Here is a 25,747-nt window from a genome sequence, read left to right on the forward strand (position 1 = left end):
TTCAGCAAATCATAACCTTTCCAATGACCTCTCATGTGACCTGGCTTTCATAACATATATCATAATTATGCCATAATCATGTCATATAATATCTCTGTGAAGAATATGGGGTGCAGTGTCACAGCAACCCTATCCTTCTTGAAAGGAAGTACACACACAAACTTCTGCCGTGACCCTGCAACCTTACCGCTACTCTAACCAAGTGTTGCTGTGTAGGAAATTCTTTTGATTTTTAGGTAGAACTAAATACAGGACTGAGGAGGGACATGGGATTTGATGTTGGGAGGAGACCTCCCTAATGTGTGCCTCCTAAAATTCTTAGGAGCAGAAGCAGTCTGAAAAAACATACCGCTATCACTCGCTCGCTGATTGTCAACAGCTATCTATAACCGCTTTTGTTTTTAATTATTTAATTTCTGATGTGCCCCTATCGCACAACTTTAGGTTAGTTACATTAAGTATTTAAAAACTCAAGCCATAATCTGAATTCTTAATACCAATAGCTAACGTGTTTGAATCTTGCATGGATTTACATCAAACATCTTAGTTTTGCCCACTATCTATAATTAAAACTGAATGGTTTGGATCACAATGAAATCATGAACGACAGGCTGAAAATAAACATTTGTTGGGTTATCCTGTAACTCATACATAAACTAGACAGGGAAGGTATACTTTAAAGGATAATACAAATTGCAATCAAAACATTATATGCACAGAGTGAATACCTACTGCACACAGTAAATAACTTCATAAACAGATGTCCAGCATAATGGAAGTTTCTAAGTCATATAATACAACACTTGGCAAACCTTTCCTAAGCTGCTTGTGAAACATGTTTCAGTGTGCAAACATATAAGCTAGATGATGGCATAAAATTCTATTTTCCTCTGGAGCAACCCATCCTACAAATCATTTTACTACCAAAATGAACACTCTCCTTCAATCCTGATGTCCTTTCTTTCACAGCATGAATCACTTTCACTGCTCACTTTTGGTTATGAGTCCCCAAAGTAGCTTGATTCCTCTGACTTGGCTTAAGCATCACTAGGGAGAACTGTGAAAATGATTTTGTGAAAACTTAGTTTAAGGAAACTGTATTTTGGGTATAGGAAAGTGCAGGTAATTGGGCAGCATGATTGCCTCATTTGTGTATTAGAACTGCCCATAGGACCCAATGCATCAGGAATATATCTTGTTGGAGCATCTCGGGGTGGTAATGTCATTCCCACCACGCACAGTAAAATATAAACCTATAGAGCATTAACTTATGTACATTTTTTCCACAGAAGAAATCTAAAACAAAGGGGAAATGTTCATTTCTTTTCCTGTTTAAAATACTTATTAAGCATTGTTATACAATAGTACCACATATGAACATGCTGCTTCACAAAATATACAATGGGATATGGTCCCTGCCTCAAAGAATTTACAATCTGACACAATATGGGACAGCAATTCAGCTGAGGGAGGGTGTAGCAAGATCAGTGGTGAAGGATGTAGGAAGGCGGATGTAAGGAGAAATTGGGAGGGGGACAGAAGTGGTGTTTGGCCAAACAAATTGCGAGGCTGTTTTAACTATAGGAGGCATCATGACACATGATACACAGTTGAGAGTGGGCGAGGGCAAACCACCACTCAGCTCTTCACCACTATTGGTTGAATACTCTCAATACTCAAAAAAATGAGAGGGGGTTGGGATCAAAAGTTTGAACAGGAGGAAATGAGAATAAAAATGTAGGCCAAGACAAGAGCACATAGGGCCTGTAAGGTCAGGAAGAGGAGAATGACTTTGGTTTTGTAAAGGTCAGTAAGTCAATGGTGGGATTCAAGGGCGACCAGGGGTGACATGAGTGAAATGGTGGAAGAAGATTACTTTAACAGTAGCATGTAGATAAAGGCTGGGATTTTCACAGGACACAAGGGAGTTGGGTGTCCTGATTTTTTATGCTCCTTTGGAAATCCCAGCCAAACTGGAAAAAGGAGGAATGAGAATTGGGATACTGGACAGAGGAAGCTTAGAGTAATCAAGGGGAGAGATCTAGAAAATCCTTCTATTGACAAGGGTTTTAGCAGTGGGCAATAGAATAGGATGGATTTTAGTGATACAATACAGCAAAAAATAGTGAGAGTGTGGCAGTGGGAGTAGAAGAGTAGACTCTGAGATTGCACTAACAGAGAAGAGAAGAAGTAGAGAAATGAGGAGAAAAAGCCAGGAGCTCCATTTTGGACCGGCTGAATCTGAACTGGTAGAGTGCTGAGAGGGCAGGGAAAAATAAGAGGAGGAGGGGAAGCTAGGAAGAGAAAGAAAGGAACAAGGGTACAAGGGAGTTGCAAGAATCAAAGACTGTGAGAGAACTTGGTAGACCTAGAATTGGGAACAAGGGGATGATGATGGATGGGAGAGGGACAGCGGAAAGTAGCTGTTGAATAGAGTTATGGATTGGTGTTTTGTGTGACTTTGAATAGACTAGGTTTTGAAATAATAGATTTTACAATAGCTGCTGCCAGTGCATAATTTTTCAGATCTACTCTCTGTAGAAAAACTCAGTGGAAGAGATTGTTGCTGACCTGCAGCTTTTGGATTTTTCCTTGAGAAACTATAATTTGCAAAATGTGCCAAGTTCATGTCTAAAAGTAAATAACCTTCCTTTCCCTTATTGAAGGCCTCATCCCTGGCATTCATGGCTCACAGAGGAAATAATATAACTTTTGTAAATTGCTATCATTAGTAAGTTATTTCATAAACTCGAAAAGATTTGGAAAAGAAGCATGATTGGCATGGATACAAAAATATGAATTTTTAACACTGGAGTCATGTCTGTCCTCCTTTATGGAGCAAAGTCATGGAAATCTACAACAGAAATGGCCAAGAAGATCAATTCCTTCCAGAGTAAATGTCTGTGGACATTTAAGAGTCCAGTAGAAAGAGTTTATTGCACCATCAGAAATTCTAAGTAGGGCAAACCAACCATACCAAAGCATCAAACATACTAAAAAGGAGACGATGAACACATTTAGGGAAACACTTTAAGAATGCCACCAGTGCCACTTCCACATCAAGTGATAATATGGATACCACCTGGAAAGAGAATCAGAGAAACATTACATAAAACAAGAGAGAAAGAAGACCAGTCCATCAACATGACACTCAGAACAGACCAGCACAAGACCAAAATAAATGGGGGGAAATGGTGGGCTCTCTATGCGCCTGGGAGAATAAAGAAAGATATGTACAGAAGAGCACTTCAAACATACACACACACACACACACTCAGATGCACACAATTGCAACCAGCAAGTCCCTCAGACCACAGTTTAGTTCTGATCAGGCCTCTCCTGGTACTTTGGATGGTAGCCTTTGTTGTTTCCAGTTGCCTCACTACATAAAAGGGGGCTTAATTTTACCTTCCACTGAGCCTGACAAAGTGCTTTAGCACACCCACTGACTTTAACAAGGTCTGTGATGGTCTTTGGATCAAAGACTCACTTGATGGCAGCCATTATTACCTTCCAGCATAACAATATACAATCAATCATTTCCTATTTTATTTTCCTGTTTTTTCCTCCCTGCTGCTTTTAATTAATTATTTTGGCTAGAGATGTCCTGAATTCAGAAATGGCTCTATACTGTGCAGGATCCTGCATATAGTAACATGCGGCACCTTGCCCCATCCAGCTTCCACCCCTTTTATGACTGAGTTCCCCCCCCCCATCCCCCCATACTGCTGATTAGAGCTGGATTTATGGGCAGGCGACCCAGGTGATTTGTCAGGAACGCTGGGCTCAGAGTGCTATTTTTGTTGTTAGCGTCAAAAGAGAAAACAGAATGTTTGAAGTAACATGCTTCAGATACTCTGTATGTGGCTTTATTTTTCATTAACCTCCTAGAATGTCCTATATCTTTGTAGAATCTTGTGGAACCTTCCAGACTTTCTGAGAACTATGTTTTCCTTGAACCTCCCAGAATGTTGTCAGCCATATCCTGGCAGGTTATATAAGATGTGGGGCATCACCAGTCACTCAGTGAGATATAAGAATGAAGTGAAGTGAAAGTGTACTTGTGTTTTAAGACTTAAAGAGTGTACGTTGTGACTAATAAAGGACATATTTAATGAGATGCCAAAGATATCTATCGAACCCCTATTTATGCAACAATATAAAAGAAATACTGTTACTACTTTTGCCATGCTTTACACGTAATGTTGGATGACTTTCTAAGGCTGCGGAACATAGACTTTTGCTCTCCCTAATACAGTCTGTTTTCCCTTGTAGAAAATAAAAGATGCCCCTGAAGAAGCTTTCGGGAGCTCAGTATAGGAAGCGAAATGCTCAGTTACAATCTAGTTTGCAGCAAGGGGCAAATCTGATGGGGAAATATCTGAAACAGAACAACATATACCGGGCTTTAGGCAGTAGCGATCATCCCAGTGCAGAAGAAATTGAGGAGTGAAGCGTAAACGATGGAAGTCCTATTACAAAGGAATTTGCAGATTTACCTGAAGAAAATGAACGGAAATGTGAGGAAAGTGATGGAGAATCGTCCAGTTTGCCTGGCGGCGTAAAGAAGAGTGATGATTAAGAATGTGGGGCTCACGTGAAAAGGAGAGTAAAGATAAAGAAAAATCTGGTTTACATAAAAAGGAGAGAAACAATAAAGAAGAATCACCCTCGCATGATAACAGAAATGGCAGATTTTGAACGGACTGGGCAAAATCGAGGATATGACATTTTCCAGTAAACGAGCAGAGGCAACACTTCTCAAAGTCACACTGCGAAAGAGCACTCGAGAATGTGTGAGCACCTACATAGAGTAGTTTGTAAAGAAGCTATGGACCATTAGTGCAGCAAAAGAATTCAAAACAAATTGATTGACCTTATGGCAAAATGCTTGATAACATGTTGCTGCAGCTCAGCAAAGTGAAGTACTACGCTGTAATAATGGTCTGCACTTCTGACATTAGTCACAGCGAAAAGGTGCATCATTTACAGTAGATTTGTTGACGACGAGGATGGTTGTATCCAAGTGAAGGAACACTTTATCTGTTTCCGGTCTCTGGACAACTGTATTGTAAAAGGCCTAACAGAACTGTTTATGAATGTTTTGAATGAGAATAAAATAAAATGTCAGGACTGCCACAGCCAAGGCTACGACAATGGTATGAACAGGAAGGGAAGAAACAGTGATGTCCAGGCAAGGATCCTTGCACTGAATGTAAGAGCTTTCTTCATGCCTTGTGGATGCCATTCCCTCAACGTGGTTGTGTCAGATGCAGCATCGTCATCTTTTGATTCACTATCTCTCTTCAGAGTACCACAAAGGATATGTGTCCTGTTTTCAGCATCAACTATGGGGTGGAAGATCCTCACAGACAATGTTACAAATCTGATTGCGAAGCCGCTAAGTGACACTTGCTTGGAGAGCCATTTTGGCAGCATAAGGCCAGTGAGGTACCAAGTGACTGAGGTTTATGATGCCCTGATGGAACTGGTGCAGTTAAGTAAAGCCAAGGCCAGAATTTGACATGAGGCGCAAAGCCAGGCAAACCAGGTCACTGACTTCAAATTTCTGGTCTCCATTGTGATTTGGGATGATATCCTCTTCCAAATAAATGTAAGCAAGGCATTACAAACTCAGTTGATGGACATCATGACCACTTCTGCTTTGATGAGAAGCTGCTTTGATTTCATTGTGGCCTACAGAGATGACAGATTTGAAGATGCCATCACTGCTGCCAAAGAAATGATGGAAAACTTAGGAGTTCAGCCTGTATTCAAGGAAACTCTTATTCACTGGAAGAAGAGACAGTTTGGTTAAGAGGGCAGAGATGAGGTGATGGGAAACTCGGAAGAAAAATTTAAGAAGTTGTTTTTTTGCTTGCCCGTTGACACTGCTCGAGTGTTCATCGAAGAAAGATTTGGACAAACGAAGCACCACAAAAAGATCTGGGGTTTTTTGTATGACTGACCTTAGTAAGCTGCTGGCAGACAGGAAAACACTCCTGAACAATTGTACAGATCTTCACTGGATGCTAACACATATGGACTGTTCGGACATCAATGGTAAAGACCTCTATGTTGAATTGGACAACATCAAGCACATTTTGTCACCGGGGAAGCACTCTCCACTCCAAGTTCTCCAGATCATTCATGATGCAGAGCTGAAGGACAGTCTTTGGATCTCTCTGTGCTTCAGTTCACAAGGGCAAAGGTGGGAAAAGCAACCTTTTGAACTAAAGAACTAGAGTTAACATTTTAAGGCTGTGACCTACTGTAACACTGTTTAATACTGGTCCTCTCAATGTTAGTGCACAGTTCAATTTCTTGATGATAGTACATTTCAGTTATTCTTAAAATTAAAAAGTTTCCATAAACTTAGAGGAAACAATTTTCATTTGCTTATATATGGCATGAATAAATACAGATTTACAGATCCTAACATGCAAATTTATCATGCATGCAAATCGTGCATCAAAGTCATGAAATGGGCTACAAATGCAATAAAAACTAAGGTATTCAAAAGTTTAACAAATGGGCGGGGGAGAGGGAAGCACACTGAAGACGCTCCTTGCCTGGGGTGCCATTTGGTCTAGGGCTGGCCCTGCTCTTGATACCCTTTTACCAGTGACTGGCCCTCTCAGCCTGCGTAACCTTGGTACTTATCTTTATAGGAGGCAATGTGACATCTGGCCAGAGAAGTCTGGAAATGTACCAAAGCACAGCTTTCCATGCAAAGAGGGCAATTCAAATTGTGCCATGGGCCACTAGGACTGCAGTCACACAAGACTCCTAGATGAGGAATGGCAGGCACTCTGCATGCGGAGTCAGTTGTATTTCATTGCATCCGATGAAGTGAGCTGTAGCTCATGAAAGCTCATACTCAAATAAATTGGTTAGTCTCTAAGGTGCCACAAGTACTCCTTTTCTAGTTGTATTTAAGGTGGTGCAGAGCCCCTAGAAGAATTCGATAGACAGGCCAGTTCACCAATTTATGGGCACTTGGTTGTGCCAAACTCTTTCTTTTCCTCCAATCACCTTGAGACTTTGGGAAAAAGAAGTGAGCTAGTCATGTTAGTATCAAGACATAATTCGTACTCATGTATGTGCTTATTTTTTAATATTACCACCTTTGGAAATCAGCATATCTAGGAATGGTGTTGTACCATCATAATGCCAATTGGCAGCCATTTCTAGAAGTATATGCCAAGTAGATCTTGATGTGAGGTTATGAGCTACAGATTCCAATAACATCTAGTTTGTGACCTGATATTAGGCACAGTGGTAATGCATTCTTCATACACCAAGCCTGGATGTAGGTCAGCTAGACTTAACTGAATCTTGCATAGTTCATTCATATCCTTTATCTCACTCTTTCTCCCTACCTATCTTTCCATTTCCTTTCATGCTTCAGCTTTTCCCTTACTATTTGAGGATTTGAACCGAACCTTTAAAGGAGGTGTTAGCAAATCAATCTAACACCATAGTGTTACTGTAGGTATTCATCTTTGCACCTTGTCATCAACTTGCATGATGCCCCATTGTTGAAGCCATATTGGCCACAGGATATTAGAGAGACAAGGTGGGTGAGGCAATATCTTTTATTGGACCAGCTTCTGTTGGTGAGAGAGACGAGCTTTTGAGCTGACACAGAGCTCTTCTTCTGGTCTGGGAAAGCTTGAAAGTTTGTCTGTCTTGCAACAGAAGTTGGTCAAATAAAAGATATTACCTCACCCACCTTGTCTCTCTAATCAACTTGCACTGGCATTTGGCAGGGTCACCTACTGAAAAGGTAGTTTATTGAATGTCATTTTCCCTCTGAGTCAGAATGGATCTGATGCCACAGCATGGTGCTAGCTTTCAGATGAGAAGTAAAGCTGAGGCCTTGCCTGCCTGTTGAAATTACAGTCTGACATGTATTTTGATTTGTACACAAACCCAGGGATTTGAGAGTTATTTGTACTTATTTTGAGCAGTGCTTCTCAAAGAGATAAAAATATTGAATGCCTACACATTTTCTTATGTGATCCTTTCCTGTTGATAGGTTTCAGAGTGGTAGCCAGCTTAGTCTGTATCAGCAAAAACAACGAGGCGCCCTTGTGGCACCTTAGAGACTAACAAATTTATTTGGGCATAAACTTCCATGGGCTAGATGAAGTGGGTTCTAGCCCACGAAAGCTTATGCCCAAATAATTTTGTTAGTCTCTAAGGTGCGACAAGGGCGCCTCGTTGTTTCTCCTGTTGATGTTGCCTTTGATCTTCGTGAGCATTACAGAGTGTTGCCCATAGCTGAGTGCTGTGATTGGACAGTTGGTATTTAAATACACTGTATGGTGAGAGGCCTCGATTTGGAATGGGTGTGAAAAATGAGCAAAATGCACATACCTACGATCTGTTGTAATGTAGCTGATCATTTCTTGGACTAACTGTCCACGTGTTTGATTGAGTTCAGTCTGCAGCTTTGCATTTGCTGGTGACCACATGGGAATACCATTTCTAAAGTTAATCTTAAATAGGAAAAATGGTGATTTGCCAAAGATGGCAGCCATGCTGTCCTCTGCAATGACTTCCCAGCAGCGGTGAAGGCCGAATCCAAACCCCATTGAACTAAATGAGACTTTTTAAAGTTAACTTCACTGGACATTGGATCAGTCCGCACTTTTCATAAGAGAAGGATGTTATTCCCAATGTCCTAAATTCAGTCTTGGGTAATGCATTATACTAGCCTAAATCCCCCCTGCAGTTCCAAATGACTATTTTCATCCATCTGATCTATCACCTAAAATAAATATAAATATATTCTTAATATTCTTATTAATAAGAATTTTACTTTTTCCTGAGGATGTCACTGGATCATTCTGGTCCTGTTATTGTGAGAAGGCAAAGCAAATGTGATGGGACTTCACTTTTTTGCTCTGGAACAGCACTGCAACTTCTCTGATTTTGTCCAAGAGAGCCTGAACCACAGCATTCCTGACTGTATCTCTTTACATGACTCACAAATGTGACTATCGCTGAGTCCTTTGTAGGTATTGTCCTTCATGTGCTGCCCTAAAATGGTGTGGTTTTGTGAGCTGTTGTTTGTGTGGTGGAAGAAATTATCTCTGTATGTTTTGTATATCACTTTGTAGAAACTTTGGGACCTTTCAGGGGAAAAATACTACAGAAATGTGAGGTTGTCTCATGGCTCTAGTTAATCATAACATCTGACAAGAAAGGTGTTAAAATAGATGGAATCTCATGAGGTTCCCCTCCCCCCCCTTTATCTCTGAAGTAATCTCCACTGTATCACTTCCTTAATTACTTTTTTTGACAGAAGATGGCAGCCTCTGTGTATTCTAGTTCAAGGAGATTTCTGTCCTCTGCATGGGGCTAGGTTTCATTTCTTTTCAACTTGACAGAAGCTTCCCAAAAGAAAGTGAGATTGGGCAGAGAACTTGTCAGAAGCCTTTTGTTATTGGCAAAGACTAGAAATGGTACTTTCATCACATTATGATTGGCTGAGTGTTGGAAAGGTGAGTAGCGTTTTTCTAGTAGAAATACAACAAGCTGTGTGCTTGCTATGTTTATGACCCTTGCTGTGAAAGCTAAGTCTGCAAAGTACAACCATTCACTGCCAAGCATAACCTAAGTAGTAAAATGAGGAAGAATTGGGAGGTCTGAACCTTTTTCTTTAAGCAAATGATTTTACAATTAAATTTGATCCGCTCTTAGGGAAGCACTACTATTACATATTTAGTACAATTTTCTCTAAATCAACTTCCTTCTAGAACTGGAAGCTTTTTTGGACCCACAACTAATCTGTGAGAAGATACAATGCTCAGCACTGCCATGTAGGAACATATCAGTGAAACAATTCCATCCCTATACCTGAAAATTCCTGGACTGCTAATTATATGTCAGGATTTCTAAGCGTCAAGCATTGGGATCAGTGGGAATAAAGGTGCTCAGTGCCTTGCAGGACTAGGTTTAGTTTTGGCTTCTGAACACATCATCTTTTGAGTGTCTTGTCATTTTACATCTCATCCAAAATATGAAATAGTATTGAACAGGATATTTTAAATAGATTTTTCCTTATTAGAAATTGGGGATTTGATTAGCCCAAAATGATAAAAGCACCCTAACAGCATATCATCAGCTCTGAATTTTAAAAATCATGAAAACATAAGAAAGTTAACAGTAACTGTGTGTCAGAGATGGGGAGAGCTGAAATTGAGTCAAAATTAGGTGGGCAAAATCCAAGTGAGAGTCTCAGATGCACTGGAATGTGATAGAGGGGCACTAAAGTGGTTACCATAGCTGGTAAATGTAATCCAGGAAGGGGAGATAGCCACCACTAGAAACAGTAAAAGTTAACTGTAGGAGGCAACAACTTTAAAACTGTATGTGAGGGGCATTCTACCTTTTCTCGGAAGACTATTAGCATTGCCACTTATTGGAGTGTGGCCACTGGAATGCACTTGTGTGTTATGCTACTATGATGATGTGATGTGTTATGACGACCCTGAGTCTGATTCTCATTTACACTTGCCCCACTTGAGGGCATCTTATCTCTGACCATTTCTCATTCAAGCTATGTCCAAATAACTCTGTCACATTCTATATCTTGTTAGCAACCTACAATTATCCCAGTATAAAAGAGACCAAGTCTGCAAACCTGGAATAGATGTAATGCTTAGGATCCATGTAGACTTACTGCAGGCCTATGTAGTTGAAGAATAACTGTGGTGTGAGATATCTAGTACAGAAAGCAGATGAAAGTGGAACAGTATGTCGTGATACAGTATCTTGACTTTGTATCAGCCCAAAAGTTTTTTTGGGAGGAAGGAGGTACAAGCTAGTGACTGACTTTGTGAAACTGGCAGCTAAGACTGTCAGTTTGAGGCTGTCCCTTGACATAGCTGTTACCTATCCGAGTACTTGGATGGTTTTTAAGACAACCAAAATCTAGCTTTGCATTTGGCTAAAAAATTATGGGGGTGGAGCACATTTATATCCAGAGCAAATAGATCTTTCACAACCTGAAAATGTCCCCACTGGAAAATCTCCTTTCCAGCCTGTTGATAGTTGCATCAGTCAGCCAAATTCCGCCCTTAGAGCGTAAGTGGGCACAACTCCATTAAGATAAATGCAGTTGCACCTGTTCACTCCAGGACTGAATTTAGTCCCGAGAGCAGTCGTGTGGAGTTGAAGGATCCTTGTTCTCAGGGGCAAGGAGGAGCATGTCATGACTTGGCGGGTGGTGGTGGAGGATACAGTTTGATACAGTTGGATGGGTATACTATTTAGATCCATTCCCTATACTTCCAGTAGTTATTTTTAAAAAAATACACTATGTTGGTCCAAAATAACCTTTTAATTGCAAACAAAAAGTGACAAGGAAAAAAATTCGTAACATATGTTGAAGCACAGTTTTATCCTCTTAATTACCATGAAATTACACAGCCATTTGGTACATTTATGAATGAATATATTTATGTGACTTCAGAGGCATTAGGGTTACTTCATTTGCAATGAAAGAAGAAAAATGTTGCTAGGAATACAGGGCTACATTTTAATCCTTGTTATCATATACCAAATTAAAAATATGTCCATGTATATTTGCTTAAAAAATGACTTTGCACTACATGGTTTTCCCTTGGAATTAGTATAGTTAATATATTTAAAACATCACAAAACCATTTTGTATTTATCTCCATAGGAATATGCCAAAGTAGATTTTTCCAATGTAATGTTGCAGGAACACAGAGTCCACTTTAAGTAGGATGAGAAGTATTTCTTAAACAATAGTGTAGACTAGGGTCATATGAGACCACAAGTGTTGCTTTAACAAGACAGTCCTTTCACATGCACTACTTATCAGAGTAAAAAAAAGAGGAAGTTGGATACCAAATGTAATATATTTGTGGTTCTGATCCAAAGCCCATTTAAGTCAATGGGAGTCTTTATATTGATTTAATGGCCTGCAGACCAGGCCTGTATTACACAAGGTCCATCCCAAGTTTATATATATCACACTGAATGGCAAAATCTAATTCAGGTGGCCACCTGAAACATATATGTGTGTTGCGTTTAGGAGTTATCACACTTTTATTTCCCCAATTTAAAAGAAGAGTTGGCTGAAAAACCAAAAAATTTCCCATGAGAAATTTTGAGTGGAAAAAAATCTTTGTTCAGTTTTCCCAAGGGAAGTTTTGAAATGATCTTAAATGAAAATTTTCATCTCCTTCAGAAATGTGAATTCAAAACAATTTCATTTCAAAACTGCATGTAGGGAAAACAGAATTTCTCACCAGGATTGATATTTTTCTGTGAAAATGTTTTGTTTAGATGAAACTGTATTTTCTCCCAGGAAAAGTTTCCACATGAAAAAATTTGACTACCTTTTATCAAGAGCCAAATATGAGCTTTTATGACTTCCCTTTTCTGCTAACTAAAGGGAAGATTGTAATAACCAATCAAAAAATAAAAAAAGATTTAAGAAATGTTTTATGCACAAAATGAAGCCAACCATTTGCTTTATGTATGAGGGATAAGCATGTACCCAGGAAGCTTCTCCTTAGAGATTTGCCCATGTATATTCACTACAGCTGCTTGAAACTCAAAATTTCCGTTTCATGGGAAATTCTGACATTTCAAAACTTTTCAATTCCAAATCAAAATGTTTCATTTCATTTTTGAATATTTTATACTATATTATAACTTGCAAAATAATATAATATAAAATACATTTTGAACTGAAAAGTCATTTCTAAATGAAAAATCCAAATGTTCTGTACCCATAAGGTTAAAACAGAAATGCTTGGGGGGAAAAAACTTGAAGGAAACTTAATCAAAATCAATATGATCTTGTGGAAAGTTTTGATTTTGATTAAAAGACTTTCTCTGGTGGACATTTTTTGACCAGCTCTTACTTTAACCTGACCTGCAACTCCTTCTGTTACTATTCAAGACCTGGGCTGCTTTGAGTTAACTGTGCAAATCAACATGTTTAATGTTGCAATGAGGACAAAATACTAAAGAGGACTAGATTAAACCCACTCATCTTTCACAGCTGATTTAAATATGCTTTGAACCCTGGATTCTAAAGATGAAATGATACTGCATTAACCTTCTGTGCTAACTAGAATCTATTTCAATACTGTGTTCATATAAATAATTCAATAGATATTATTTTATTCAATTGTTGCTTGATATGTCTATCGCTCCAAAATAGCAGGGAGGTGGGCACATTGGCACAAACGTCATACACCAACTAATGAAGCCTATGGAAAATGTAGATTATGATATGTTAAAGTGTATTTTGTGGACCAGATCCTACTTTCAGTTCTATTAGAGTGAAACAACACTGACAGTTGGATGGCTGGGACAAATCCTCAGTCTTTTCTTGTTACCATCTGCATTTAATGTCTGCATTTAATTTGAGTTTCACTGGGTTTTATCCTCCCAGTATAACTCAAAGTGGGATAGGTTACACTGACATTCTTCATGGTGATGCATCCCCATCCAAACTGATAATTTTCATTGCTGTTGGAGGAAGAAAAGGTGACAGTGACAATTAGAGGCTTTGGTATCCCCCACACTAGAATTAACATTTATAACTTTGTAGCAAGACAAACAGGAGGGGATTAAAAAGGATTCTAACAAACACTTCTCTTCAGTTTTATCTATGATTTCACTGTTTATTCCTTTCTCTATCTTACGTTTTAAAGAACATAATATAAAACCATAATGATACCTTTATATGGTCAAGTCACATTCTCTACAGGTTTGATTTGGCATAATTAACAATTTATATCTTATACTTCTTCACCTGAAAAGCACTAATAATTCAGGAGCGTGCTGTCTGTGCTCACTGATATATTTCATAACTGCTTAACTCTTCTCTGAATGTAGCATCAAGGAATGTTTCTGACCCTGTTCTGCAAGTGAGAAATCACCTTAAAAATGCAGATTGCGTAACAATCTGTTTTAGGGATGTGGTCAAAAACATGCTGATAGCCTGTTATAAATATTCATAGCCACTGAAAATTTAATCACAGATTTGACATCAGAGGTAAATGGTAGGGCTGGGTTTTATCCATGGCGATTGTAATGCATTCCTATTTGTTTATAAACCCAGGGCCAAGTCCTGTCCTTGATTACAGCTGTGTAAATCCACAGTAACTCCACTAAAGTCAATAGAATGGAGTTAATCCAGATGCACACTGATCTAGCTGAGAATAAAACTGGGCCCTATACAGGTACAGAATGCAGGGGACCTAGGGGAAGAGGCTTGCATTTCTCTTAATCTGTGGCCTTTGGGGGGCTGCCCAAACATAATATGGGACTTTTTGCAGCAGTGGAATAGGAACACCCTAGCCATCCCCATCCCTCCCTTCCTGGTACATCCTTCCACTTCCAATCTTCCCCCAGTGAGTTAGGGTGGGGGGTGAGCTGCACCAGGGGATACTCCTTGGAAGTGGGGCTTGCAGGTGATTGGGGCCCACAGTATTCATTGTACATCTTTGTAAACACCTGATTTCAGATGGAATTAAAAAATCAGAACAATCAGCAGCTCCTCACCACTCTGTCTTTATCTAGAAATGGACAATCATCGGGCTTTGCGAGAATGAATAGGATAATGAAATAGTCTTGGTCTGTTAGCCTGATTAATAGTAGTATTGTTCACCTCTTATATTACGACTTCAATCAGGATTCAATCTCCACACTGCTGGACAGTGAACAAACGCACAAAGGCACAGCCAGTGTCCCAAACAGCTCAGAAAAAGCTGACCATTCTAACTGCTCTCCTGTGAGTATTTAACAATACCTCAGTCCCCTCCAGCCATCTCCAGTTGCTTTTTACTCCTCAGATCTCAGCTTTGATTATGACAGCTATTTGTCTATCACAGATAAGCAGTCAGCAGGCTGTGTATCCAGACTATTGTAGCATAACTGTCCCAGCATGGCAATAGAAATGAGTAGAAAATGGAGACTACATAGCAGTTCAGCACTTTATACATTGTGTCACCTCCAAGGAGACCTTTCTCACCATGTTCTCTTGCCTTAAAAAAAAAAGTCTAAAATTGATGTATAGCAGCACAAATACTGTCTAACATTTCCCAGCCCCTGAACACTGGAAAGAAAAAGCTATTAATCACTACCATTATTAACGAATTAGGTTGATGTAGATAAATGGCTGGAATAAGAAATCTCTGCAGACGGAAGGGAGAGATTCGTGTAGGATATGCAGAGCAGGAATGGATATGTTGCCTTCTAGGCAAATGGGAGAACATACAGCAAGAATTTCACAGGAAAGCTGCTAAACTCTTTGTGGCAGGAATTGTCATGTGTAATGTTTGTACAGTGCCTCGCACTATGGGGACCAACCTCAGAGAGAGGAAGGATGGTCCAGTGGTTAGGGAGCTTGCATGGGACCTGGGAGACCTAAGTTCAGTTCCCTACCCTGCTTCATACTTCCTGGGGGACATTGGGCAAGTCGCTTGGGCCCAGATCCTCAAAGATAGTTAGGTGCCTAGCTCCCATTGAAATCAATAGGTGCTAGCTGCCTAAATGCCTTTGAGGATCTGGGCCTTAGTTTCTCAGTGCCTTACTTCCCGCTGGGTAAAATGGGAACAACAGTATTTCCCCACCTCAGAAGGATGCTGTGAGGATAAATACATTCAAGACGGTGTGGTGCTCAGATTCAATGTAATGGGGGGGAGGGGGCAAAGAAATACCTGTGTTAGAACCTGGTTGCCATCTTTAGGCACTAGTCGGTACAACTGATATCTACTAAGACTAGAGCACAACACAGGTCTCTACAAGGGGTGCTGGAGCACATGAGTGGTTTCTATGGCTCTGTCTACACTGAGTGAGGGGTGTGATTCCCTTGCTCCTATACAAATAGTCATGCTAACTCAATGAGAGCTAGTGTGAGTATAAATAGTAGTGTAGCCACGGTAGCATGGGTGGCAGCAGTGGAGGAAAGGCTTAGCCATGCCAAATACAAACCCACCTGCAACCAGTGAGTATGTACTCGGCACAGCTCAGCCATGCCCTTCCTTTTCCTCATGTTACCATGGTTACACTGCTATTTATACTTGCACAAGCAGGAGAATCACACCCAGAGCTCTTAGCACAATTAGAGCCTAGAGGAGGGGTGCAGGAGTCCTCACATGTCTCTAAAAAGAGATTCAGGAGGGAAGTGAAAGTTTCTACAGGAAAGGAGTATTAGCATGTGGGCAGATCTCTCTAGACAATGTGGGGCCTTTACAAAGGAAAGGTGGAATTGCACCAGATTCCTTTGCAAGAGGACTATGCGAGAATGTGGCCGTTACTATGCAAGATACATGGGATCTCTGTAGATGTATAGCATGTTCTGGTAAGATAGTCTCCAAGGGAAGTTGTGAAAGACCTTTTGCTTCAGTTATTCAACCAGACTTGATAAAACACTAGTAAACTAATGGAAAGGATAAATCCTATCCTGACAGGGAGGTGAACTGTCTGATCTTAGAAGATGACCTATAACTTTTATAAAGCTATCCTATAAACTGACAGAAAAGAATCCATGACCTTTATCCCTTCTAGTAATAGAAATTAATTACACAGAACAAATTTGCCTCTCCACTGCTCAGTTTCCTCCATCTGTAAAATAGGAATAATGATACCCTCCTCGGTAAAGCACCCTGAGATCTGTGGATGAAAACTTCCATATATGGGCTAAGGATTATAAAATGCAATAAAGCTTGTCTGTATAAAAAGTTATATTTCATAGCTCTGACTTCACAGCTGTGAAATCTTGCCTTTTGGTCACATCATAGCTGTGAAATCTGACTTTCTCCCACTAACTAGCAGTGGGAACTTTGGTATATGCTAATGCTATTAGCACAGAATGCTAATAACTGACAGTATTAAATCCCCAAAACACTGGATTTTCCTCATAAAATTTGGCAGTGACATAGGTTTAAACATGAGAATGAGAGTTTGCTGCAAGAAACCTTAATCTGGATTGAATATGTATCCTTTGATGTACCAGCTGCATGCGTCATTTTTCCATGCAAAGGGTGGGTGTCCAAACCAAACCACAAGCCTCCCTCTACATCTGTTCTATCAGACTAATTATTCATCATCCTCACCCTATCACCATCTCTCATCAGCTAGGCCGTTGCTATCATTTCCCTTACTATAAGGCATGTTGCGTGGTACTGCCAACCAGCTGCAACATGTTGATTTTGGGCTGCTGACAAGTTTGGCAGGAAAAGAAATGACTGGTGACTTCCAACTTTTCTCCAGTAGAGCTGAGCAGGGGGGTTCTAAAACTGAACATGACCCTGACAGCAAATTCAGATTGGGTTTGGAAACCAGGAAATAATATAACCTAGAATAAAAACTGGTCTCTCAACACTTTTTATCATGTATGTAAGGCTATTATCCACTTACTTTCAAAGCTGCTGTTTTAGTAAAGTGTTCCTATGAAAGGAATGAGAGTGTATCGAAAACACATGGCTCTTACAAATAATAGTACTTAGTGCTTGTGTTCTGCTGTTCAGTTAAGTGTCTCAAAGCATTTTATAAACATTAATTTATTTAACTGCAAAATGTACTTGAAAAGTAAGTAAGCGGCATTACACCCATTTCACAGATGGGTACATTGATGGTCAGAGACTTGCACAGGTGTAATGAATCTATATACTTTAAACAATCTGTTACACCGCAAATTAGTGGCAGGTCAGGATAAGAACTCACAAGTCTTAACTCCCAGGTCCTTTCTCTAGTCACTAGACCATACAGCCTCATATACACTACTAATGTGTCAGCCTACGTTTGTTCCTGTATTAGACGATATGTTCATGTGATCACTAGTGGTATATGCTTAAAACTTAAAGGTACAATTTTAAATGTTACAAAATAATTGTTAATAAAAATATTGAATAATAGTTTACTAAAATCCCCTCAACTGTTTATCATTGCTGTATTTTGGAAGAGCGGTGTAAAATTTATTCCTGTAATATTAACCACTAAATGGATGTCTTTATGATTGGAGCAAATTGTTCATATTATATGAATGATCATATTGGTCCACACCCATATTTTCCATCCAGCCCTCTTACTCATTCCCTCTGGGTTGATGGAGTACCATTTGCAATTTAGAATTGGCACTTAGCCTCATTTTTCATATTGCACTGGAAAAACATAAATGAAAAGAATTTTTCTAAATGCTCTATGTTCTTTTATTACTGTCGTTGCTAGCTGATGACTGCCTATTGTCTGTTATCTTGTCTGTCAAGCAAGCTTATCATACTTACCCACAACAGATGTACAAATGGGGCTAAACTCAGCCCAGGATCTACGCTGTCTTCTGCATCAGGCATTTTATGATAGATAATCTTCCAAAACCCCAGCCTGGCTCTATTGTTGAGCATTCCAATTATTTACTGAGTAGATTTTACCCTTAAATCTGCCCCTGATGCTAGAAAGAAGGCAGGGACACCTAGTAGTCAGAGCACAAAACTGTGAGCTAACAACTCCTATACCTTAACCTTGTCTATAACATTGATTCCCTCTGTGGTCTTAAGCAAGTCTGTCTCTGCCTCAGTTTCTTCTTCTGCATCAGGAGATATTTACTTTTCTACCCTACACATGTATCTTGAGGATGGATAAATGTGGAGGTGGCGGGGGGGCTGGGGCTGGCCCTGGGGAGGAGGAGGACCTCAGCCCGGCTCTGCATGGGAAGGCTCAGTACAGCCTGGGGGTGTCCTGTTTTCCCTTTGGGGGGAAAACCAGATCATCCAATCTGACTGCCTGTATATCACAGAGCCCCAACACCACCTGCACGCTAAATCCAACGACCAAAACTGCATCAAAATATTGCAGCCCATAGGAGACTAAACTATTATGTGCCAGAGACAGAGAATAGGAGGGACTGAGGTGCAACAGTGCACAATGCTCCTCAAGTGGCAGGAAATTGATTAAGTGAAATATACTCAGATTATCCCAGGAAGTGACCTGCACCCACATGCTGTAGAGGAAGAAAAAAACCCTTCCTCTCTGCCTCCCGCTAGGTCACTGCCAATTTGACCTGGGGTAAAATTCATTCCCAATCTCGTATATAGCAGTCAGTTAGACCTTGAGCATGGGAGCAAGAAGTAGCCAGCTACGCAGCCGAGAGAGAGAACGCTTGTTGCCGCCTCAGAACACTGGCCCATCCTGTCCACTGTTCCATCTCCAGCTGTGGAGATAATGCTTAGTGTTGCTAGCCTCAGAAATCATGGGGCACCTCCTCCCACTCCAAAAAAAAAAAAAGGCATCACAAGGTTGTTTTAATCATGTCAAGAAATCTTTGTTTTAGACTCTGAAGATAGCATCAGATATAATGGAGTGGTGTCAGAGGACCTATTGGGGGGATGGGATTGTATGAATGATTTTTGGCAAGAGGAAAAGAGGGTAGGTGCGGTACTTGTCTTGAACAAAATTCTCTCCCCGTTCTGGCCCTTAAAATATGTAGCTGTATTAGGTTCTTGTCGCCATTGCATCGGGGTCCTGTACAAAATCTTAAAACAATACCCTATCTACGTTGCTGTCAATCAACAGAGTATAGTAACCTTGAAACAGAAAGTTATAATTAACCTAGAAAATATAATTGCAAACTTCATATGGGATTTTAAAAAAACAGCCAAAATTTAAAAGACTCCTCTCACTAAATACAGGGAAGTCTAGGGCTTCCTAATATGGAACTCTGATGAGTGGTTCTGTCTGATTCAGACCTCCCCTTTCTTTAGGAGTGATGCTAAGCCCTCAACATGAACGTGAGGTTAACAAGAGTCTTTCTATCGACTTCAATGTGCTTTTGATCAGGCTCTATGGCAGCAGGGAGAATTTGATGTGCACCTTTTCCTTTCAAAATGAGTTAAATCCTCCTCCAAACACTGTAAAACCTCAATATTACTGCTACTTCTTTTCATCTAAGCAGCTAGCAAAGTTTGGGCCCTGCAGGTTGTTTCTGTTAAGAGGAGAAATTGATGATGGAGTCAAGTATCTCTGGTGCAGTTCTGTATATTTACAAAGACTGCACAAAGTCCTGCTCCTCAGAACCCTCCAGGAATCAAACAGGAAACAATTTTTTTGCTCATGGCTCCAAGCCTCTTTCAGTCAGCAGTAGACCCAAAACAGGGTTGCCAACATTGTATTTCAAAAATAAGGGACTGTTTTCTTAGCACCTCCATCCCACCACTCCTACCAATATTATCATAATAATTTATTATTATTATTATTATTAATAATAATTATAAACAGTACTCACCTACATTCGCCAGGGATATTTCTTGCTGCTTTTTGTAGCATGCAGCAACTCCAGATCTTGTTGTACAGAGATGAAAAAATAAGGGACGTCTCTTGTAATAAAGGACTGTTGGCAACCCTAGCCCAAAAGCACTCTATGTAGGCTTTTCTCAGGATGACACATTCAGTGTTTGTTCAGGCTGTGTCTACTGCAGTTTTTTCCTTGCTTCTGTGGTGGGTTTTTTGCTGCTTCTCTCTCATATGCAGACACACATACCTCCATCAGACAATACCAAGCAAAAATTTTCCTTTCACATGATTCAAATTCCTGAGCAGACTGACATGTACCTCTATTTTGGCCAATGACATGTGCCTATGTTTTAGGTTGAGGCCTTTAATATTTCTTACAATTATCCCAAATGAAGGGTGGCCGCTACACTTACCAGTTTTAACAAGGTTTAACCCAACCAATAACAAAACAGGAAATTTAGAAAATCTGAATTCCCTTCCAAGAATCCTCTCAAGCCTCTTTTGGGTAACACGCAGAACTTAAAAGAGAGAAGAGGGGTGGGGAGAGATTGAAGAGAAGGCACCAACTGAGGTCCTAAGGTGTCACAGGATGGATTGGCCCTTTTAAGCACAGTCCATCTGTGCTTTGTTAGCTGCCCTCCCCCCCCCCCCCCCCAATGGGCTTTGACACAGATAAAGGGAGTGCTCAGCTGAGCTGAGGGGAGGAGGGGCCTGGGAGGGGAGAAGAGAAGAGAAATAGCTCTCTACATCAGACAAAAGAAAAGGGCTGATTGGTGTTACCTGCAATGAGGGGCAGAAACCGTAAGAAAGAGGCTTGAGAAAACACCAGGCAGTAGGGTTGGGAAGGAACAGCTGAGCCCAGCATGGGACTGAAAAAATGTAGAGTCTCAGAAAACATTGTTTTGATTTAAGTTGACATTTGCATTGCACTGTTGTTTTCACAAACCAGAAGGGGTGTTATTTCTCTCATATGAGAGCCTGGTTGCAGTTATTGGAAGCCCAAAGAGGGGAAGCCGAGGCAGCAGCAGCAGGTTCGGAGGCTGCATTAGATAAGGAAAGGGATTTCTGGCTGTGGGATCATCTGGTTTTATTTGAAAACTTGTGAAACATGAGCCTGATCCTTCTCCATTGAAGTCAGTGGAAGTTGGCTCAAACCCGATACTTTTTTAAAGGGAAAAACAGCTAAAAAGAGAGACAGTGGTGTGAAAAAAAGCCCAAGATTAATCCCACATAACCCTGTTCATGCAAAAGCCCTTGACAATGTCCCTTAGTTTCAAAGCCTACTCCTTACCACTGGAACTATCATATCCAAATTCTGCTTCTCATTCTCTCAGGGTAATATGAATTAAATCTGCATTTTTAATAGCCATCCTTGTTTAAGGCTTTTAGACTTCACTAACAAAATAGCAAAGGAGACAGAACGGAAGATTATACAGTTTAAAAATAGTACATAGGATGTGCTTCATCTGCTTTAAACGTGGTTAAAGGTGTGATATATGTTTAGCAATGTGATAAATGAGGAGGAAGCTTATCCATATTATTTGCTCATGTCCTAAAATTAAGAGCTTGGTGTAAGGTGGTTTATGTGATACGTGGAATCTACAAATATAAATTGCCACCTTTGCTGCAACTATCTCTTCTAAATGATTTTTCCATGTTTCAGAGTGCAACTAAAATCTCTTAAAAATGGGTGGCCATTGCTCTTTCTTGTGCAAAGTGATTGATTCTGAGAGGGAAACGTCAATGTTCTAGTTATTAAAGGCTGGAATCTGGAAATGACTGAACTGGCTTCACATGAAAGCCTAGTATGTAATTTAGATTAATTTAATTCATTATGGTCAGAGTTCATCTGCTTTTTATAAGGTAGAGGATATAGACATTCCAAGGGGATTAGAATTTAAATTATACTGTAGGTTTGTGACAGGGGGAAGAGTTGTGATGGAGGGGTGTGGGGAGTGGAGCATTTCCATTTTTTCCCTGATTGTCTGGGGTTTGTGTGCTGTTGGTTATACTGGATTTATTTTTATGTTGTATTTTGCCTTAGTTACAGTACGAGCTTGTTGGTGCCTCCAGTAAAAAGTTGCATTGAAATTGTTATGCTAATTCCATTTTCTCCTGATCACAACTCCCTGAAAAGTTCTTTGGGGCTAAAATATTTTATGCCTTGTTTCAGCTCTCATGTAACTTTTTTCTGGAAAGTTTGAACAAAATTCCTTCACCAGTTTCTTGACCTTTGTGAGGGGGTGAGAAAGAAAGATATTCCATTGTAAGATAACATTAACATGAACTTTGCATGTGTTCATGCAACTTTAAAATTACTGATTTAAAAAGGTGAAATGTTCATTAGCTAAAATTGCCTGCGTAGACTTTTCTTTCAATTTACATGGGGAGAGGAGGGGGGTTGGAAAATCTTTGTGCGTGGAAGAATGAGGCCATGTTTTTGGCATTGGTTTATATAGAGTAGAGTGACATTTAGATTTTAAAACACCTTAAAGCAATATTTAATTGAGTGTTGTTCCTAGCCAAAGGTAAAAATGGCCCAAACAGTCCAAACTTGACCATTGCGGGAGTTGTTTTATGTGGCTTCCATGCTGCAGATGCCACTCTGAGAGGAAATATGACTCACACCACACAGGAAATGTAGAGAGTAGTGAGGATATAAGGACAAATAGCACTGTCAACATGATTGCGAGACCTTTACCCTTTGTTGGCTACGCTATTGAGCAGAAAGCCTTCAGTGAATTCCTGGGAGGTTCAGGGCAAATTGCACTTCAGAAGAGCCTTGTACAGATTAGACGGTTTTGACCTGGGGATCTAACTGCAAGTGACTCAGCCTTATTGCACTAATGTTCCGTTCAGCTCATTGAGCATTTGTGCCTGTGTATTCTTCCCAGCTCTCCCTTCTGTTGAGAGTGCAACACCTGCATGGGAGCTGCAATACTAACTGCATCGCGAAGCTGGATTGCCATTCTCAGACATTCAGATATCATGAGTTAGGGCACAGAAAATCATGAGATTCTACTCTCTCTCCTATTCTTATTCTGCCCTCATCACCATAGCATCTGTAACTTCCAGTAGTGCACTAAGTGACAAGAGTAAGGTCTGTCAGATGTGATTCACTCTCTCACCCATCCTCTCCTTTGAGATTGGCTTAAAAATCATGAGATTATTCTTTTTAATTGTGCAGGGCATTTGCCCTCTTGTTTCTGAACCTTTAGGGCATGCTTGCTTTATATCTTGGAGCTTTTTCTATACAACCATGAGGGCTAAAATCTTTGTCTTTATGAAAGCTGAGATTCTCATGCAATCTCTTAAAGCCTCAGCTGCTGGAATCAGAAGAAAGCACCAAGCATTGTGAGACTAATGATAAAATCATGAATTGGTAACACTGCAAAGGGGCTTTTTTTTTCTTTCTTTTTTTTGGTAAGGCGCTGATTGCCCTCAACTCAGCGTCTTGAGGGAGACACTCAGCAGAATTGGGCTCTATTTCTCTGTCATGCTAATCTCTGATAGAAAGTTTTCATCATAAAGAAAGCGCTTGCTGTAGACTGTTTGCAATGCAGAAAGAGATTGCATATTGAAATCCTTATGCTCCTGGGGAACATGAATACTACTCTCTCCTGCCAAATCTCTCTCCTTCCCACTGCTGTAGCAGCTCCACCCAGTTGTGGTTGCACTTCAGTAATGCTACTAAAGACAAGATATGAAAAAGCACAAGACTCATTCCCCATGTGCTTCGATACACAAAAATTAGAATTATCCCTTGCCTATATACCTTTGGATGTACATGCAATTGAGTAAGGTATGTTGCAATTCTGGGAATTACATCTGAGACCCCAGTGTTATCTTTAATGCTTTGTATGGTGTAATTCAGTTCTAGAAATAAATCCTAAATGAGAAGAGAGAGAGAGAGAATCAGAAAGAGAGGTAAAACAAAACTATATATAGCATAAGAGGGAAAGTAGCTTGGAGCCATAACCTCTAGCTACAGTAATACAACTAAGTACCTCTGCCTCTGTTTACAGATTACAGGAATATTGGATGGTTTCACACCTCCCTCTTCTCCTTACTATTATTATTTAATGTGGTAACTTTTCAATATCTCCCTAGAATGGAAAGACAAGAGGGACACATTTTCTTTCTTGTACAGTTGCAATCTAGTGCAGGAGAATGTCTGAGGAGAAAATTGGTTGGAGATCTACTGAGAAGCCAGAAACTGGACAATAGCATTGATTAATCTGTCATGAGTCTGCGGGCTGTCTTCTGTGGTGAAAATCTCTTTGCCTTCAAATTTTATAACCACTCAAGGTCTTTCCAGTCTTTGTACTTTATCCCTATTTTTTAGACCTATCCTTACTTCAGCACACACTACCTGCTAATACCTTATACAACTGGGGGGAATGAATCAAGAGCAATATTACTGAAAGCCAAATCCAGTGTTGTGTAGGGAAAAGGCTGGGTTTCAGCCACAAACTTTGTCAAATCTGGAACCTGACTAAATATTTGCAGCATGGGGCACTGAGATGAATCATGTTATAATGCTAACCTGGTAGAGCTCACTGTTCAGGGAAGGAAAGCAGGTGTAAGGAACAGACCACACCCGTGAGATAGCTTGCTCCATGAAGTTTTAGGGTCTGTCTTTGCTCTTTACACATGAAGAAATAAACATATAAGGCCTAGTTACATCTATAAACTGCTACTCTAGCATGGCCCTGGTGGCTTCCATAATAAAACACAGGGAGACTGCTGGGACAGTCCAAGGGTTGTGAGGCACCTCACCACTACCTGCCCTTAGTGTGAAGCAGTCTTGTCTGTAAATAGTTCAGCTCCCTGAAGCCAACAGTCTCTGGCCAAGCAGTGCCTTCTAAGTCTCCAGAGACCTTGCTCTCTCTCTCTCTGTGCAAGCTAGTGATAGGGACATGCCAACCCCTAAGTCCTTGGAGTGTTCCCTGTAGGGTCCAGCCCTTTGTCCACTGAACACTCACAGAAATTACCAGATCCACAAGGGAATAGTATACACAGCCTGAATGTTACCACTCAGGATCAGCTCCTTCATAACATCACAGCACGGAGATGTATTTATTGTGAAAACAATCAAATTTATTATCCAAAGCTATGAATTCAGAAAGAGTGAGTAAGGAAAATGGATACAGAAATGGTTACATAGAAAACAAATCATAACACGCTTTCTAGAGATTAAACTTAACTTTACATCCTTGTCTAAAGCAATTTATCTCACCTAAAGCAATCACGCAGCATCTTCAACCAGCGCAGCTGGGATCCCTCCTTTTGTGCATGCAAAAGTTCTGTTCTTATGCTTCTCGGTGAAGGATAAAGGGGTGTCTCCTTACTTTCCCGTATATCCCCCAAAATTCATTGTTTCTCAAGAGTCAGGATGACCGTTATGTTTGCTTACAATGTTCAATTTACATGTGAACCGAGGTAGATGGGAATATAC

The sequence above is a fragment of the Natator depressus genome, chromosome 2, assembly GCF_965152275.1.
Source record: "Natator depressus isolate rNatDep1 chromosome 2, rNatDep2.hap1, whole genome shotgun sequence".
NCBI lineage: Eukaryota > Metazoa > Chordata > Testudines > Cheloniidae > Natator > Natator depressus.